The 15,218-nt window shown below is 38.9% G+C and overlaps 1 long non-coding RNA gene and 4 other non-coding genes across 5 annotated transcripts; all 5 read left to right on the top strand.

The window, feature by feature from the left end:
• The first annotated feature begins 2,962 nt into the window (after positions 1-2,962).
• On the top strand, positions 2,963-9,279 carry LOC130414307 (uncharacterized). Its single transcript, XR_008905594.1, has 3 exons — positions 2,963-3,216; positions 3,504-3,650; positions 5,199-9,279. It is a non-coding gene; the product is annotated as an uncharacterized LOC130414307 (long non-coding RNA).
• A 1,971-nt stretch (positions 9,280-11,250) lies between these two features.
• LOC130415091 (U2 spliceosomal RNA) lies at positions 11,251-11,445 on the top strand. The gene has a single exon (XR_008905865.1). It is a non-coding gene; the product is annotated as a U2 spliceosomal RNA (small nuclear RNA).
• Positions 11,446-12,313: 868 nt separating this feature from the next.
• On the top strand, positions 12,314-12,477 carry LOC130415005 (U1 spliceosomal RNA). Its single transcript, XR_008905781.1, has one exon. It is a non-coding gene; the product is annotated as a U1 spliceosomal RNA (small nuclear RNA).
• Positions 12,478-13,284: 807 nt separating this feature from the next.
• On the top strand, positions 13,285-13,475 carry LOC130415080 (U2 spliceosomal RNA). The gene has a single exon (XR_008905854.1). It is a non-coding gene; the product is annotated as a U2 spliceosomal RNA (small nuclear RNA).
• Positions 13,476-14,555: 1,080 nt separating this feature from the next.
• Positions 14,556-14,719, top strand: LOC130414987 (U1 spliceosomal RNA). Its single transcript, XR_008905765.1, has one exon. It is a non-coding gene; the product is annotated as a U1 spliceosomal RNA (small nuclear RNA).
• Positions 14,720-15,218: the final 499 nt, after the last annotated feature.

Below are 15,218 nucleotides of genomic sequence, written 5' to 3'. Positions count from 1 at the left end.
ATCAGATTGAATTAATTTGGATCGACAAAAATGGGTGCATGTAAACATATATCCACTTAGATTTTTCTGTCCGAGAACTCTTTCTCCACTTGCCCTTCCCCCATTTGTGTGAGTCAATGATGCTCTTCTCACAAATCACAACTGCACTTCACAGTACAACACAGTACAACTAAATACAACTAAATGAATGAATCTTTATTGTCATTGTATACATATGCACACATGAGCTACATGACAACGACGGGATTAGCAACCCTTAAAACTGCTTATATAACAATTAAAAAACAATAACAGTAAGCTAATAGTACATAAGAACCACAATGAGACATAAGTAATACAACATTACCAGTATAAACAGTAGTGCAATTGAATGGTAAAGTGAGACGGTGCAAGAGGCAGAACCTTATGACAGCATTCAATATTACATGCATGTTCATGAATTGTAACAATGTTCACATTTCAAATCAAAATCAAATCACTTTTGTCACATCAGCACTTGTGGTAAGTGAAAGTCTTGGGTGCGTACTCCATACAAAATCGAATGCAGTTGGGCAGACAACTGTATGACAAACAACTGTAGGACTAAATAAACTTAAGTGACAGTATGTAGTGCAGACAAACAGTGCAAAGTATAAATAGACAGACTGTACAAAAAAGATGCTTTATACACATATGGACAGTATATGCACAATATACACAAGATATACACATTAGACGTTGAATATACAAATTAAACTTGCAGGTGTACACATAAACGTGGATGTATAATGGATCAACCATACTGTGCACATAGTACAGATATGAGTATGTCAATTTGTTATCGGATGGTTATTGCATTTGGTGCAGCGCATGATGCATTATAGTCCATGAAACTGTAGTGCATGGTAAAAAGAAGTGTGAGCGTGTGGAGTGCATCAGTTTCTTTGCAGTCCAATAGCTCGAGGAAAAAGAGGCGCAGGTGTGCCTTCTTTAGAACTGCATCAGTGTGAACAGTCCATATATGAGATCGTCAGTGATGTTAACTGGAATTAAGCCCAATTTGAATGACTGTGACCCATATGAACAGTGTAAACAGTACAATTGTAACAGAACACTGTATAACAATAATGTATCAGCAAGATACTGTTAAAAAGTGATGTAGTGCAAGAGGCAGTACTGACAGCAGCACTTCACCTGTTTATGAATTCTGAGTTAGGTATGCTGTTACATGTATGTGTAGCAGACTATACGTGTGGATGGTTTGTTATATTTGAGTTCAAGTTTGGTTTAGAGCGGCCACAGCTCTGAGGAATAACTGTTCTGAAATCTGGCTGTGTGAGAGTAGATGGCTTTGTAACGCCTGTCTGATGGCAGCAGCTCAAAGAGTTCATGGCCTGGGTTTGTTAAGTCCTTGTCACACATATCCACCTTCATTTTGAATGCGGAAGTGAACGATGTGACGTACTTCCTCTTTGTGTTGAGACTTCTGTTTTATTAGCTGCCCGATGAATGGAATTGAAAAAATGGAATTGGTGTTGCGGGAGCAAGTTCAAGTCACTATTAAAAACAGTTCTGGACTGGTTCATTTTATTTTTAATACACAGCGTGAGGTTGAAGCGGCCTGATATATCATATGACAATATATTCAGTTATTTTGTATTTTCTCTCGGAGTTGACGGGTCTTTAATGCGCAACTATAAAAGCACAGAGAAGTGAACATGCACAGTGGGAAAGTCGTTTGAAATTTGTAAATGACATAGAACCCGAATTCGTGTTTTTAAAAGCAGATGTGAATCCCGCTCAAAGTGGAGCAAACGTTCATGGATCCGTACAACTAATAGGAGAAGAAAGGAGACAGCTGGTTGCTCTTGTATTCCAGGTCTCCAGCGAGCTGCAGCATCCATCACAACTTTTTAAAAACAATTTACTAATAACTGTCTGTTTTTATGTCTATTAAATAAAATATATATTTCATGTTGTTTATTCTCTCCTGTGTGTACTTCCGCCTGTAAACTACAAGCTGTCGATTCTGTTTTGCATGTTGACAAAATATTAAATGTGCTTTGGATAAAAGCGTCTGCCAAATGAATGAAAATGTAATTTGGGCAAGTCCTGTAACTGTTAATCATGCAGCTGAGATCCTTTGGTTTGCTTTAGCTTATTAAGTTATGCTAAATACATATAAAAATGCTGACAGCATTTTACCTGCTGCTAATATTATTATACCACTATTTACATACTGTTTAGAGTCACTCTCCCAATAAATGCCTGCCCTTGAACGATGTGTATTAGTTATTGTGGTCAAGTAGATCAATTGTCCAGAAGAAAGGGCTTCCAGTAAAAATAATGAATATAGGATGCAGATCATATGTGACATCCAGATTCAGCTATGTCGCATGGGTTACGGCTTAAACAAATGTGTTGTAGGCAGTTTTTGCATTAGTACTGGCTAGTTAGCAACTTCCAACTGAACACATTAAGCTTGTTCCATAATAAATATGATCTAGGCAGTCAAAACTGATCACTCTTCTCACTTGCAATATGACTGCCATTAGCTAAAGAGGCTCCCCAGAAGTCTAAACACAAACAGCTCAAAGATGGCGGCGCCCACATTTACGTCAAAAATAAGGATACTATTTATAATATTACTGATATTGTGTCAATACTAGACATACATATATAAATAATCCAGTTTCAGGGGTGGAGCTTCATCATAGTCGCTGTGGTTTTACACCAGTTTAACATTTTGCCTTAGGGTCACAAACTCTCTCACTTTGCCTCACTTCTATATTTTAAGTGTGAATCATTTGCCAACAAGGATAAAAGATACATTTGTATGATATCAGTTTATGTATTATAATGTACATTATGTACAAATCATTTTGTGACAGTTCTGATGTAATTCTGACAAAAAGAACGGTCTCGCGATACCTTGGTGTCATAGGCGGATCGATCTACGCAGGGCGCCGCTGCTAGTCCGGCACGCACAGACGCAAACAGAACGCGGGACGCATGTACTTATATGGTAGCTCGTCTCTATATTTTTAATCTCCCCTGTATGATGCCGTTTAAATGATGCAGTACCAGTACAAATGAAGGCACTATTTCAACGTGAAACCCACATGCATAACGTGGTTGACGTGCAGAAGTGAGCTACAGGATGTGTTTGCCGGGAAATGCAGACATGTGACAGTTAGCTACAATTTCCCGCGAAACAGACCTACGCATCGAGTGAAGGTGAGTTCTGAATTAAACATGGAAACAATTGCAAAGTACGACAGCAAGAAAGTGTTTTTATAAAATATCGTGTTTAGAGTTGATTGTCGATTGTATTGCCACTTGTGCGTTTGGTAATTCGTTGCATAAATATTCGTTTGCTAAGTATGTCGGTGACGAAACTGGTCAACAATCATAGTTCGTTATTCTTGTACAGTTCTTAGAGCGATATGATTTCTCATATCATTTTTGAGTAAATAATTGTAGTAACATAAATAATCAAACATATGTTTTTGCTTATATTATAGAAATATCACCACCTGTGTGGCAGTCCCCATGCTAGCTATACCAATAAATAAAAGATGTAGACGACCTCTTCAGGATGCTGAGCCTTACATCACTTGTAGAACAGACAAGCCTGGGCTTCAAGATCAATTTATCATGGAAATATAAAGGTATTTAATTTATTTATAAGCCAATAACAATATGAAGAGTTTACATTTACATTTAGTCATTTAGCAGACGTTTTTATCCAAAGGGACTAACAAAGAGTTTAGGGAGCAATAAGCGATGTCATACAGGAGCATTAATATAGTAGGTGCCAATACAAAGTTACTGGTTCCAACAAAAGCTCGACCACTACCTGGTGAGAGAAAGGGTTGGTGATTTTTTATATTTATTCTGAGATACATAAGTTTTACAGTATAATAATGCATAATGTATTGAGTATAATTTTGATCATAATCTTGGGACTGTTATTCACCCCGGTTATAAAGAAGTATTCATAGGAATGTTTGTAACATAGTTGTGTTTAGTAGATCAGAAATCATGTTAACTTAGATAACTTAGATGAGTATTAGAATCAAGGATGTTTGAATGATAGAATCAACATACTTATGCATGATAGAATCAACATATGTGTACTTATGCAGTAATTGCTTTCATAACATATTTTAATCATTTTCAGCAATACAAAATCCAGTGATGTTTTAAAGGCCTGACCCAAATAAGTCAAACTTATGATGCATTATAGCGCAACTTATTTTTAAAAAAACGAGTCAAGGTTGAAATTCCACCATTAGACCAAAAACCTTGTTGCCTAGAAATAATGGTGGCAGACAAGGATGGTTGGATAATAAAAAATAAGAGATAGAGGTGTTTCCTTTCGAAACCAATCAGGTATATTCCCACTGAGTAGTTTCAGTATAACTAGAGGCTGGAAAACACCCGATTTTCAGATGCTTTTGGGAAACATCTCACTTTGTTTGACTTGAACAAATAAAGTAAAATCTTTGACACCTGGACCTTCTTTGTCTGAGCAATTTTTTGAACTGCAAGATCAGCATTTTTCCTCATCAATTGTGCAGTCAAGTTTCATCAGTTTTAAACAATATACATTGTACAGTTTAAGTATATGCAACGACAAAACTGTATTTAAGCAACCCTTTTAAGCCTGGCTATTAAATACTTTTTGCTATTAAATAATTTTTGCATGTAGTTTGAAGTAATTTTCCTTCAAAATATCAGTTCACATGGAGATGTGGAAATAAACGGAGACAAACTAAATCAAGAAGAACTGTTGCAATGTCTCCAAGATGCATAAAGTCACCTATCTACAAAGCTGCAATACTGTGAAAGTTGAAGTGTAAATGCTTTGAAAAATAATGTCATAAATAGATTTTCTTTATCAATTAATTTGTACTAAAGAGCCAGTAACTTGGATTTCCTCCCAAAAAAATTTGAAGTGTGTAATATAACTTTCCTTCAAGTTAACAATCTGCAAAGTCGTAATCAAAAAACGTCCATGATGAACAAAGTCCATTATAGAGTCGACTCTGAATCGCCTTAACGATAAATTATTTTTTGAATCTCAGGCCTGTAACACTCATATGTAATGAATTAACACATTTCCTTTGGATAATGCATAAAGATGAGTAACTAAAATATTATTTTTTGTGTTACAATGGAAACGTTTAACTTTTTCCCTTTTTATATATGAACAGAAGCTGTTTAAAGCAAGATTGTCAAACTGCAGCAACAACATCAAGACTGCTTTAACAGGGCAGAAATTGAACTGAGACACATAAAGTCTGACACACAGTGTCACAGGAAGGTTGCATGGTGAGTAATATGGTAACATGATCATCACATTAACTTTAACAACCCAATACATATAACATATAACACTTACTACGACACAAAGCGACAATATGCGTTAGGTTCATAGGTTTATCATTCAGACTTGCAGTCATATTATAACGGAACTGTCACATTCTGTAATGCAAGTCAACACCTCATAAAGCTGTTTCCATTTACATATTTTTTCGTCTCTGTTGTCAAGACAGGAAACAAAAATAAAAACGAACTACCCATGTTACTACATGTTAACAATGAGTCACTTTTTAAACACTTTTAAAGTGTTATCCTGATTTATATTGCAACATTATCACCATACATCTAGATTAAAGAGTAGTGGTTATTTTCCCATGTACTGCCTCCGCCAACAAACTTTGTTCATGCAGCCAAACAGTCAGTAACAGTGACAGATGCTTAACTTCTGTGTTGTACTCCTTGTTTAGTTTCAGTCAACGTTCAGTTTAGCTTGTCCACCGCGGAGACACTGCTCAAAATAGATGCTGAGAAAATGACCTTTGAAAAGCTGTTCACCTTTTGGTCACTAAATTGTCACCAGTATGTGCGCGAGTGTGTCTGACACGGGACGTGAATGGCAGGATCGGTGGCTAATTTTGGCCGTTAATGTTAACATCATGACTGGTCGCCACAATCAAAACAATGCATGGGAACCAGCTTCTGCATTTGGTTGCAGTGTGTGACGTCCTATGCAACTATGGAGGACCACAAGAGTCTTGTGTAAAGTAATTTCATTGTTTAATAACTAATTCTACAATAAAAATAGGCATTAATCCATTTGTTTTTAACTGTTTTTTTTAATTCAAAAATAAATTGGTCATTTATTGATTAAAGTCATTTATTATATATTGTTTTAATGGGCGATAAAAAGCGTGATTGTAAAAATAATTAATGAATGAAACATGAATCCATCAATAAATACTTCAAATTAAAAAGGGACTTTTAAAAAACAATATAAACCACGAAATAAATACATTTACCATTTGCATTTGCATTTCCCCGCTGCCTTTCCTTTTCCGATTTGCTATTCGATTAGCTTAGACATTTAGCTTTTCCTTTAAGCCTCTCTATATACCATTTCCCTGACACTCTGGGGCCTTGCATTGGTAAAACGTGGTCAAACAATGCAAATTAGCTATGGAGAGAGACATGTTATAAGATCTGATTGACTAGATCCTTGTACCACATGTTCAGAGGTGTGTCAGATGAGCAATGGAGAAGAGAGGATAGTCTGTTGTTCACTACAAGTGTAACCAGTGCGCTTAGACCGCCTACTTATTCTCTAACAGAAATCATAGAAAATGAAACTTATTGTTTGAACAGGTTGGAACATTCATTCTGCACGTTGTTGCAGCAGTGCTGCGGTTATTTTGGGCCGAGTCTATTTATGATGCGATGCTTACGCGCAGTTAACGTGACATAAGATACTGTGCTTATGGCCAAAATGCTTAAGGATTCACGCGAAATGTAACAGTTTTACCATTAATGCATGTAACTGATGTCAGCTGTGTTTTAATCCGCCAACATTGACTTTTTTATGATACCTCAAACACATACCATGGTGTGTATTATATATGCATAAAGTGAATGCTACTGTGTACTGTCTACAAGGACAGGATTAATAAGTGACGCTGGAATTTTTTTCCAAGAGCAGCTTGGACAACCCCTCGCGTTTCAGCTCCCACTGGTTGCTCATGAACAGTGGCCCACCGGTGCTGAGGGAAGCAACTGCATCATGCTGTCTAATCTAGCATATATTCTTTGTCACAATCTAGACTCTTAATAGAAGATGTAGATTTACCATGATCAAGAATGCCAGCTTTTTGCTGAAGTTCATCTTTCAAACAGAACAGCATGGAATGCAGTACTCATCAGGTGATTTTGCTTCCCTTAAATAAGATTATTTTAGTGTTAGAAGTAACTTTTATTGACATATGCACTTTAAAATATGATTTTATGGCTTTGTAAATAAAACAAAAAAATATGTAATTTTTGCAAAGAATAATTTGGTTGAAGTAAAAACTTTAAATTATTCAGTAAAATCTACATATGTACTGAATTTAAACTTGTAAATATTAGACACCCAACAGTCAAGTAAATTTTACTTGTGATTCTTTGACAAATGTACATGAATTAATAACGTACGTGTGGCAATTTAGAAAAATCAAGTAAAATTTAGGCCGAGTCCAAGCAATCTGCGCATGCGCGAAAAAAGAAGATAACCCGCCATCATCGCCAAGAACTTCTCTTCTTTCTTCGACAGGTAAGTAGTTGAAAAGGAATTACATTTTGGCATATTGGACTTATTGTATTTGGTTAAATAAATAATATTGAACATCCGAGTTGTCACGACAGTAATTCTCTATATTTTCTGCATATTTGGAATGTTTGTAGTCTTCGGCGATCTTTATTCTAACGTTAGTAAAACGTCCTACGACATCTTACAATCTAGTTTTACATAAAGACACAATAAAGTGAATTCGTTTGTTTCTTTACCTGTGTTATATGTTTTGTTCGATTAGATGTTATTCGATATACGTATGCTGTATGGTCATGCAGGGATTCTTACGATATACCGTTATAACGTTACACGACATCTTGAAACCTTTTAAGTAATACGTAAAGTGTAACCTTGAATGTGTGATTTGACACGTGATATACGACATTAAAAAAAGTTATTCATGAAAACGTCTAAAACCCTTAAACGTCTGACTGGTGATATACGTGACGAGTATTTCGACAGTCATACAAGACCACATCTACACCAGACGCGAGTGGCGTGAGCCATGATGCGTAAAATGGCGATTATAAACTCTTTTCGCGTCTGATGTTAAAAATAGTAAGACGGATTTGAACATGTCATTATAGATTGCGGTTTCGTTTTATCACGTGTGTATGTGTAATCTCTTTCTGGGTGCTGCAATTAACGTAAAATACCCGTATTCTTTTGTTTAACCTTGTTTGTTTCAGTGATGTGAATTCAAATATGAATATTTGGTTTATATATATAGTATTTTACAGTTTACTAATTACTTCTTTTTATGTTTCCTTAATAGCAGATTATATCTGGATCCAGTCCAGTGTGTTATACTTGTTCCAGATCACTTGAAAGGAACCAAACACAATTCATTTTTGTCTTCAGTCCACATTGGGGTACAGTAAATGAATCAAACTCTTAAGTATGACTGAACTTTGTTCAGTATGTGGTTATGCAAGAAATGTGCCTTTACTGCATTAAAAAGAGCAGAACTCCTGAAACATTACAGACTGAAACACTGGCACAGCATGCAAAACCACTCAATTCTTTGACTGATTTATGCCTTCAATCTAAAGTATCCGTCAGATCTGAAATACACTTTTGAGATTTTTCAGAAACTGTTTCTGGATCTCGATGGACTTAAGCTTTCTCCTAAAGTACAGTCATTGAAAACCAAGCTGCACACTTGAAATGTGTGAAATGTACTGTCTTGTTTTATTAATCTGTTTTGTTTACCAAACTGCTGGCGGATGCAGATTGATTGTTAGTGTTCAAATGTTTACAAATGTTCATGTTTACATTCACTGTATATTGGCTGTATGTACATTTTATATGCTAACAAGGGTTCTAGAGTCTTTTCTGTAAGGGATGTTTTTTGTTAGTTTAAATTACATTCAAATTATTATTTGCCCATGGACTTGCTGAGTGTGCTTGGTAGGCAGGTTTATTGTGTAACAGCAGTCTTTGTTATTCAAGTTAAGATTCTGTCCGGTCTTTGCAAAAGTGTAGATTCTTACAATATGTGAGCAAATGTCTATATGCATTGATTTTAAGGATTGTTATGGATCTTAAAGATCTTCAATTTCTGTAATTGCGTGTTATTTGGTAAAAATAAGCTCTCAATAAATAGATCTTGATAGCACATTTGTTGTCACAGTGACTTATTTTATTTGACTTAAAATAATTAACAACACTAAACAAAACCAGTAAAATCCAATTAAAAGAGAAATAGAATTTACTTAATTATATCAATTTTATTATTACATCAGGTACATGAGTAAAAACTACTCAACAAAATTTAAAAGGCCCAGTTATATTTACTTAGTATCTTTGTTAATTTTACTCAACTTCCTTAAGTAAGTTTTACTTAATTTAACAAGTATTACATTTACTTAAAAAACCTGAGTGGAAAAACTTGCAAAAGAAAAATTGTGTGGAATTTTCTTGTTATTTGGTTGTCCTAAAGAAGAATAAAGTGTAATACATGTTAATTACAATCTTGTACGTATTTTAAATTTAGTTGTAGGATAATCAGACTTTTTCAAATAAATTCATGTCAGAAAACGTCTGGTGTTCTGGGGACATAGAACGCTGACGCTAGGGGGCAAGATTTTAATATACAAAGCTGTGATTTTACCCTTGCTTTTATTATTGTGCTGTTTTTAGCCCTCCCAGGTCCTTTCTTTTAGCGTTGAAACGGGCAGTGTTTTATTTCTTCTGGGGCTCCAAATTACGAAGAGATGTGGTGAAAAAAAGAGGGACAATGGAGGGAAAGGAGTCCCAGACCCCCATTTGCTCTTAGGCAGCAAATTCACCACCCTCCACATCAAATATGCCACAACCCCATCCAGCAACAACAAGACTGCGGATTCTGGATGGGGTCATAGTTATGCTTTTTAAAGATTTTACCTGTTGATCATAGAACCCCAGTGTATTTTAATCAGCCCAAACAGTAGCATTTTATAAAGATGATTTTAAAGAAATACAGCTTGGAGGACCAAGAACTAACTGTTTTGGTTAATCACAAGTCTCTTGTCTCTTTTGTGCAGCACCGGGAACCAGTGAGTCCAATTCCAGGGCACACGCTAGGTGGAGCCACAAAAATTTGGAGGAATGCAGCCCACCCCGCTCTTCAGAACAGACTCAAGGACCTGATGTGGATGGCGGTTCATGAAATCCTCCCAGCCAGGGCGGTTATGCACTCTAGAGGAATGACCAGGAACCCGATCTGTCCACGTCCGGGGTTTAATGCCCCGGAGACAGTGAGACACCTCCTCTGGAAGTGCGGCACTGCGCGAGGCCTGTGTGACCTTAACCGCCCCCCTAGTTTCCCGAGCCTGCCAGCGGGTGGGGTCCAGTTGGACTACAAGCTTGCCTTCCATGGGGTGGGACGGAGCTCGAGAGGTTTGACGTCACAACAACTCATCTCGCTCTGGCTCACCCTGAACATAACAAGGAAGTCATCTGGACCACCAGAAACCTGCTGGTGGGGAAACAGGTTACGGTGCCCTCCACGCTTGCGAGCGGATGATGACATCTAAGCTGCAGGGGTGCCGGACCTTGTCATTCGGCGGAGGGGGCTGGGGTCACGCTTAGGGTCCCGGCCTTGACCCGCACCTGGTCGCCCGTAGATGCACCCTCACCAATCTGGCTATGGGAACAGCGGGCCAGCGGGCCGGAGGGAGAGGATTTCCGCTGGGTGCCGGAAATGGAAGGAAATTGGTTTGTTCTGCAGAGCGGGGCGACGGCCATCTTGTCAGGGACTCCTCTCGGTTCTGGACAACGGATGACGAGAGACAGTGGTTTTTTAAGATTGCTGGTTTGAATGGTCATTTCCTGTTTTTTTTTACCTTTTTAAACACCGTAAAGGGTTTTTAGGCATGTTTGGAAATTATATACCTTTTAGAGCATGTGTTTGGATTTTTAAACATGTTTATTAAGTCTTTTATGTCATCCCTTGTTTTATGTTGTTTTTATCTCTCTTTCTATAATTTACTAGTCGAAATGTTTTTTTTATCTTTTGTGTGAATATTTAAATTGAAAAGATTAAAATGTTACGAAATTGAGATGTAAATATGATACAAGATGACAATAAACTTTTTTCGAAAGAAAAAGTGTAAATTAAATGTTGTGATCACAACCAAAACATGACCATCACTACTGAAAATGTGTGGTTCACGATCAAAAAATCTGTTCTTATCAGTTTAATATCTGATACGTCCCCTATCTGGGGACCATATATTAAATGGATTTTTGAAACGCGGAGCTGGAAGCGGGGCTTGCTCCGCCCACTCCACGCATCGACCTGGTATTGCAGTGTTTCCAGGAACGGTGCATTCCCCTTTCGGGGATAGCAGCTTGTGTTGAAAGGTAGTGATGAGAAGACGCAAAGTTTTATTTCTCACGTGACTGTCTTATACAGAAAAATACTTTGGCAAGTACTCACTCACTCAGTCACTCAGTCACTCACTCACTCACTCACTCACTCGGTCACTCACTCACTCACTCAGTCACTCACTCACTCAGTCAGTCACTCACTCACTCACTCACTCACTCACTCACTCACTCACTCACTCACTCACTCGGTCACTCAGTCACTCACTCGGTCACTCACTCACTCACTCACTCACTCACTCGGTCACTCACTCACTCACTCACTCACTCACTCACTCTCTCACACTCTCACTCTCACTCTCTCACAGTCTCACGCACGCACTCACTAAAGCCCTAAATGTATGCGGATAGTTATGTGTTGAAGAACGTAGTTCCTATTAGAGACGCTTGCGCCTGGCTTAAATGCTGTTGTGTGATAGAGAGAGAACGGGGCTTCCTGTAGCTCAGTGGTAAGAGCATTGCGTTAACAGGTTTTGGGTACGATCCCTGGGAATTGCAAATACCTATGTAAATGTATAGGATAAAGCAATGTAAGTCGCTTTGGATAAAGGCGTCTGCCAAATGCTTAAATGCAAAAGGTGTCCAGCATCCAATTGAAACACTTTCAGCACATATGTGGACTGTTTGCGTTGAATTCTTAATGTATTTGTCTGTTCATGTGTATGTTTGCCTGTGGACCGTCGCCTTCGTGCGCTTTCCCACGGGTTCTACAGAGCAATCAACTGGAACTTGCAGTTGCCGAACGCTCGCTCGGGGTCAGCGTTGATGCGCATGGCAGAGGCAAGTAAGCGATGTCTTGCCCGAACGGGGCAAATCATACTTACCTGGCAGGGGAGACACCATGATCACGAAGGCGGTTCACCCAGGACGAGGCTCGGCCATTGCACTCAGGTTGGGTTGACTTTTGCGAAATCCCCAAATGTGGGAATCTCGACTGCATAATTTCTGGTAGTGGGGGACTGCGTTCGCGCTCTCCCCTTATCATGTATCAAAAGAAGAGAGATTTTGTATTGTGTCCGTATTTCGAACCTTGTTGGCGTCAGATCTGCAGATTCCGCAAGAGACGAGCACCAAATCGAGTGATCGATTACTTCCTAATACCCTGTTTTTTTTTAATACGGTTGTTTGCTGTTCCGTCGTTCCCAAATACACATACATGTATGTATGTATGCATGTAGGTATATTTATATATATAATTATTTAGATATTCATTTATTCGTTTGCTGGTTTTATGTTTGATTCATTTGTTTAATTGTTTTTTCGTTCATATTTTGGACGCCTCATCAGACGAGTATAGAACGCATCTTCGACGGAGATTCTGCCAGACCACGCTGACCTTCATTTCTGTGAAACGTGTGCGTGCTCGTCCGTTCCTTCATCCGTTCAGGTCTTCATAAATAGCCCATTTAATTATTTCTTCTTTCGTTAATCGGTTAATTTATTCTATTGTTTAAACAATACATTTGATTGTCAGTCCGTTCCTTCATTCGTTCAGGTCTTCATAAATAGCCCATTTAATTATTTCTTCTTTCGTTAATCGGTTAATTGATTCTGTTGTTTAAACGATACATTTGATTTTCAGTCCGTTCCTTCATTCGTTCAGGTCTTCAAAAATAGCCCATTTAATTATTTCTTCTTTCGTTAATTGGTTAATTGATTCTGTTGTTTAAACGATACATTTGATTGTGTGTTCGTACGATCACACGCTGACCTTTGAGTCGCATGTGCACCGCAAGCCCAATAGTCGGTGCCGCCCCACGCTCTGCCTTTTGCCACCCATTGTGGGCATCGCTTCTCGGCCTTTTGGCTAAGATCAAGTGTAGTATCTGTTCTTATCAGTTTAATATCTGATACGTCCCTTATCTGGGGACCATATATTAAATGGATTTTTGAAACGCGGAGCTGGAAGCGGGGCTTGCTCCGCCCACTCCACGCATCGACCTGGTATTGCAGTGTCTCCAGGAACGGTGCATTCCCCTTTCGGGGATAGCAGCTTGTGTTGAAAGGTAGTGATGAGAAGACGCAAAGTTTTATTTCTCACGTGACTGTCTTATACAGAAAAATACTTTGGCAAGTACTCACTCACTCAGTCACTCAGTCACTCACTCGGTCACTCACTCACTCACTCACTCACTCAGTCACTCACTCACTCACTCACTCACTCACTCAGTCACTCAGTCACTCACTCGGTCACTCACTCACTCACTCACTCAGTCACTCACTCACTCACTCACTCACTCACTCGGTCACTCACTCACTCACTCGGTCACTCACTCACTCAGTCACTCACTCACTCACTCACTCACTCACTCACTCACTCAGTCACTCAGTCACTCAGTCACTCACTCGGTCACTCACTCACTCACTCACTCACTCAGTCACTCACTCACTCACTCACTCACTCACTCGGTCACTCACTCACTCACTCGGTCACTCACTCACTCACTCAGTCACTCACTCACTCACTCACTCACTCACTCACTCACTCACTCACTCACTCACTCACTCTCTCACACTCACACTCTCACTCTCACTCTCACTCTCTCACAGTCTCACGCACGCACTCACTAAAGCCCTAAATGTATGCGGATAGTTATGTGTTGAAGAACGTAGTTCCTATTAGAGACGCTTGCGCCTGGCTTAAATGCTGTTGTGTGATAAAGAGAGAACGGGGCTTCCTGTAGCTCAGTGGTAAGAGCATTGCGTTAACAGGTTTTGGGTACGATCCCTGGGAATTGCAAATACCTATGTAAATGTATAGGATAAAGCAATGTAAGTCGCTTTGGATAAAGGCGTCTGCCAAATGCTTAAATGCAAAAGGTGTCCAGCATCCAATTGAAACACTTTCAGCACATATGTGGACTGTTTGCGTTGAATTCTTAATGTATTTGTCTGTTCATGTGTATGTTTGCCTGTGGACCGTCGCCTTCGTGCGCTTTCCCACGGGTTCTACAGAGCAATCAACTGGAACTTGCAGTTGCCGAACGCTCGCTCGGGGTCAGCGTTGATGCGCATGGCAGAGGCAAGTAAGCGATGTCTTGCCCGAACGGGGCAAATCATACTTACCTGGCAGGGGAGACACCATGATCACGAAGGCGGTTCACCCAGGACGAGGCTCGGCCATTGCACTCAGGTTGGGTTGACTTTTGCGAATTCCCCAAATGTGGGAATCTCGACTGCATAATTTCTGGTAGTGGGGGACTGCGTTCGCGCTCTCCCCTTATCATGTATCAAAAGAAGAGAGATTTTGTATTGTGTCCGTATTTCGAACCTTGTTGGCGTCAGATCTGCAGATTCCGCAAGAGACGAGCACCAAATCGAGTGATCGATTACTTCCTAATACCATGTTTTTTTTTAATACGGTTGTTTGCTGTTCCGTCGTTCCCAAACACACATACATGTATGTATGTATGCATGTAGGTATATTTATATATATAATTATTTAGATATTCATTTATTCGTTTGCTGGTTTTATGTTTGATTCATTTGTTTAATTGTTTTTTCGTTCATATTTTGGACGCCTCATCAGACGAGTATAGAACGCATCTTCGACGGAGATTCTGCCAGACCACGCTGACCTTCATTTCTGTGAAACGTGTGCGTGCTCGTCCGTTCCTTCATCCGTTCAGGTCTTCATAAATAGCCCATTTAATTATTTCTTCTTTCGTTAATCGGTTAATTTATTCTATTGTTTAAACAATACATTTGATTGTCAGTCCGT

This window comes from Triplophysa dalaica, chromosome 24, assembly GCF_015846415.1.
Source record: "Triplophysa dalaica isolate WHDGS20190420 chromosome 24, ASM1584641v1, whole genome shotgun sequence".
Classification (NCBI taxonomy): Eukaryota; Metazoa; Chordata; class Actinopteri; order Cypriniformes; family Nemacheilidae; genus Triplophysa; species Triplophysa dalaica.
Note: the sequence above shows the minus strand (reverse complement) of the source record. Positions and strands in the feature narration are given on the sequence as shown.